The sequence below is a fragment of the Chrysochloris asiatica genome, unplaced genomic scaffold (assembly GCF_000296735.1).
Source record: "Chrysochloris asiatica unplaced genomic scaffold, ChrAsi1.0 scaffold00103, whole genome shotgun sequence".
NCBI classification, from domain to species: domain Eukaryota; kingdom Metazoa; phylum Chordata; class Mammalia; order Afrosoricida; family Chrysochloridae; genus Chrysochloris; species Chrysochloris asiatica.
In genome coordinates this window covers 11,490,697-11,495,738 of record NW_006408621.1, presented here as the reverse complement: position 1 = coordinate 11,495,738, position 5,042 = coordinate 11,490,697, and positions in this window count along the sequence as shown.

The window sequence follows — 5,042 nt, the reverse complement described above, 5'->3', positions numbered from 1 at the left end:
TTTGGTTTTAATTGGAAACTGTCTCTTTAAATTTTGAGGAGATGTGTGTGTATGCATAGTAGAATCTTCCGGGGCTGGGGGTGGGTTGTCCACTCTCTCAGGTCCCCCTGCTAGTCACCAGAATGGAGGTACACAGACAGCAAGGGACCAATGAACAGATATATATATATATAAAGAATGTCCACACCTTTATCTCTGTGGTTCTGTCAGGTATTCGTGGCTACTCTGATCCTTTCCCCGCTTGGTCTCACCCAAGATGGTAGCTCAGCTCCTCAGCTCCGGGAGCAGCTGAGCATCTTGAATTAGAAAGCAATGGATTTCTTGTTTCTGGTACAAATTCCTTTATCTATAAGCCTTCCAACCTTCTAAATAGTGCTTAATATGTGGTTCAGAGTTCTGGCACCATTCCCTGAGCCTGCTTTGTCTGATATTCTGTGTTGTTGATGACGGAGCTCCTCACTGCACTTTCACCCTCTCTGCCATTTTGTTTGTTCTTCAATCTTTTTTATTTTTAATATATCAGTATGGACTCATGTATGCTATAATTTGCATAACAATCCAATCTATGGTTAAATTTCCCTGTGTGAAAGATATCTTTTTTAAAGTTGGATTTTTGAATCAGAATCTGTGATAGATAGAATAATGACCTTTGCAAATATTTCCACATCCTAATCCCTTGTTGTTGTGTGCCATTGACTTATTTTTATGGCAAAAGTGACTTTTCAGGTACAATTAAATTAAGCATCTTGAGTTGGGGAAAATTGTCTTAAATTATCTCAGTGGGTTCAATATAATCTCAAGGGTCTTCATAAGAGAGAAGCAGAGGGTCAGAGTCAGAAAAAGAGATGACTGTGATCGTACTGATGTTATTGTTCAAAGAAGGCCACAAGCTAGGAATGAAAATAGCCTCCAGAAGTTAGACAGGGCAAGGAACAGACTCTCCCCTAAAACTTTCAAAAGGTAGGACCATATATTGCTTAAAACTCTGAAAGACCCATTTTCAAACTTTTGACTTCCAAACTTTTGACCTTATGGAGGGAGAGGGACTGTGTGCTGGTAGTCGGGGAGCAGGCTTTCAGGGTATGCCCTTTGCTTGTTTGAATGATTACATATTCCTGAGTGTTTTGGTGTACATCCAAAAACAAACAAACAAAAAAACAACAGAGGGAATAGAAGCAAATATTGTTGAATGATGATACATGGAAGGGATTGTAATCATTGCAGTGAAATGAAATACAATATGATGAGTGTAAAGCTGATGTTCTTTCATGTAAACTGTCACTCAGTTCACAATAAAGCCTTAAGACAAAACAAAACCCCCATGTTATTCCTTCCTGCACAGATCTAAATAATACCAAGAGTAAGTTGCAGTGGGATGCTTTACTGAGAGTAGAACTATCTTATTCATCTCTATTATTTTCATATTTAATTTTCTTTGAACTCATGTTTCAGTACTATTTTTATTCGGTAAGTTGCCTTAAATGCATTTAAAGATGATATAAAAACAAGCTATAATAAGAAACATTCAGTATTAAAAACTAATCAATCTATTGAAATAGATAAGCAAGCGTGTTTATGCTTTTGTGCAGATTTCTAGTGTCATCTTATTCCTATCCTCCCTCTACCTACCTTAATTAATAAAATCAGTTCCAGCTTAAAAAAAAAGAATACATTTGTGGTTTTAAGCCACTAATTGTGTAGTAATTTGTTATAGCAACAATAGGAAAATACAGGATTCAACTAAAGTCAACATATTGCATTGGGCTGTTATAGCTCTTAGCTGTCTGGTAACTTGTAATAATTCTAGTTCTTTTTCTTTAAAGAAACTGGGTAATTATCTATTGAATTTTGTACATTTTGGATTTGCTTATTCCTACCTCCTGTTGCCGTTTAACTTGTTCCTCTGGGATACTGTCAGGTGACATGGCATAGGTACCTGACATGATAGAATGGAACTCTCCTATAGGGTTTCCTAGGCTGTAGTCTTTACAGGAGCAAATTACCAGGTCTTTTTTTTATGGAGTCGCTGAGTGGGTTCAAACTGTCAACCTTTCAGTTAGCAGCCAATTGCTTAACCATTGTGCCACCTCTTTACCTTTTATTTGCTGAAACTTAGTATTAAGTTATAAAGATTTTTTTCATAATCAAGCTCAATTTTTTTTTGATGGGGGGGAAAGCAAAACATTTCATAAATGGTTCCTTGTATTTTCCATTACATCATGTCAGACACATAAAACTTGGTTATTACATTATTGGTGCTTCTAGACTTATCCATGCATTAGAAAGCTTCTAATCAGCCGACCTAGGTGTTGGTTATAGTCATGAAGAAAAAAGAAGTTAGATTTGGGGGCAGGGTAAGGGGGGTTAGTACATGCATTTTCTCCAAGCCAGAGTGGTGTGGTAGAAAGCTAGTTTTTAATAAAGAGGAGTAGGTCATTTTGTAGACCCAGAGCCTACAGGGGATCTGCGGTTTCAAAATTTTTTGATGACTCAACCCAGATACCTCCATTTCCACCAGGGCCCTCACTTTGCCATAGCAAGTTTTCTAGGACTGACAATTTACTTTTCTCTGGAACTCTGCTCCTCTTATAATTAAGTCCCAAGGCTGATCCTCAGATTTTTCTGTCATCTGGTTACAGGAGATAAGAAATCTCTTTATCTGCTGCCAAGAAGGCTCTCTAAGTTTTTCACTTCCTCTTAAATTGATAATTATCCTCAGCCTTTGATTGTGTTTTACCAATGCATCAGTGGAACTCAGCAACAATAATTTGATTCTACTGTCCTTGTAATTAGTTCTTCCATAAAGGCCTGAGATATTACAACTGCTAGTACATCCTTTTCCTCTAGTGTTCCATCCCAGTTCATCATATGAAAAGTCTGAACAATTGTACTGCTACAGCATGCCAAGCATAAAAGTACTCCATCAATCAGCAGTAACATCGTCCTCACTGTTAGCCAGCTGGCAGGTGACTTAACTCTAAAATTCCATGTTTGAAGTCTTCTTTGTTGGACCGCTTCTGGTACCAACAATTGTGTTATCTGAGAAACAGATTCAGAACAGAGACATGCATGTAAGAAGTTATTAGTAATTGCTTATGAGATCAATAGCTTTGAAAGAGTGAAGGAAACTGAATTAGGCCTTGGGAAGAATTGAATTGCAATATACAAGTACCAAAAGCTTCAGTCCGTCCCATGGGGAACTCTGCAGCTAGAGTGATTCTTAAAAGTTCCCCATTTTTGAGGCACCAGGACAGATTCCTTATACCTTATACATGGAACAGTCATTGGGTGTGGAATGAGAGGCAAATCCCTTTATACAAAGGAAATTCCTGGAGTGGAAGTCAGCTGAGAATTACCAACTGCCAACACTTGTAACAGTGAGGTCATCCATAGCCAATATCATAAAGAGGTGATTGGGGTAATTCATTACAGGGTCCACTATAGTATTTTTTCAAATGTAGTTTTACAATTAATTTCTTGAAATGGAGTTGCTGGATCAAGGGGTAAATGTATGCATAAATTTGCTAGATTTTTGACAGATTCTTTTTTGTGGGCGTTATATTATTTTGCATTTCTATTGGTGTGGTGCTGTAGAATAAGTGCTTGACTGCTAACCATGAGGTTGGCAGTTCAAACCCACCTGCCACTCCTTGGAAGCCCTATACACCAGGTCGCTAAGAGTTGGAACCAATTCAATGGCACTTAACAACAACTTAACTTAACTTAACTTAACTTAACTTAACTTAACTTAACTTAACTTAACTTAACTTAACTTAACTTAACTTAACTTAACTTAACTTAACTTAACAACAACCAGCAATGTGTGAAGAAGCCTGTTTCCACCACTGCCTTTCCAACAGAGTATGCATTCAAATTTATGAATTATCAGTCTGATAGATAAGAAACGGTGTTTCAATTGTAAATTGTTTTCAATAGCTAAAACCTAGAACCAATCTAAATGTTCATCAATTGGAGACTGAGTGAGTGCCTCCAGGGCTGCATCAGTTTGTTGGAAGCTTTCAATTTATGTTCTGTCAGTTCCTGGAGTCTTGTTTTTTAACCAATGCCTATAGCACAGCTGACAGGGAAAAGATTGAAGTTGTGAAGGACTTCATTCTTTTTTTATTTTTTAAAGTTTTTATTGTGAATTGAGTGATAGTTTACATGGGAGAACATCGGCATTACACCATCGTTTCATTGCAATGATTACAATTTCCCCCGTGCATCATCGTTCAACAATATTTGCTTCCATTCCCTCCCTTTTTTTTGGGGGTGGGGGGGTTGTACACAGAAACACTCAGGAATATATGATAATTTCAACAACCAAAAAGCATCCTTTTAATTGATTGGCCGCTCAACGTAGAGTTAACCATTGCAGTATTAGGTTTCATTGCCATGGGAATAAACCCATCTCAACTGATAAATCTCTGGAGATCCTGGCATAGTCAACTTGACACAGAACTTTGACCATTACAGTCCACCCTTGTCTACTTGAAACCTATAAACTATATGCATAATGTCTAAATAGAGAAAATGGTAAAGTCATATTCATGCCTAACATGTTATAACTAAAACACACACAACTAAAAATGTACTGGCCCCAATTACATCTTATATTTCACAAATGCACAAAGCAAAAATATTTGATGCACACATAGAAAACAAAGGAAACAAAAATATATGTTCATTTAAATATCCAGAGGGCACATTCTGTAAGTAGGCACACAGCCTTATACAGTCCATGGCCCTAGTGAAGCTGCTCTGTCGCTCCATGCCACCACCTCTGCCCAGTTTCTGCCGTCACCATTTTTCCCAGAAGGGATTCCAAGCTCCACTCATATTCTTTTTTAAAAAAAATTTAAGAAGTTTTTATTGTGAATTGAGTTAAAGTTTACAGGGCAAATTATCAGTTTTACATTCCATAAATCTTATTTTGCCTCATTTCAATAATTACAATCCCCTCCAGGTACCATCAGTTAACAGTATTTACCTCTATTGCCCCCCCTTTTTATAAAAGGCTTTTTATTGTGGATTGAGTGAAA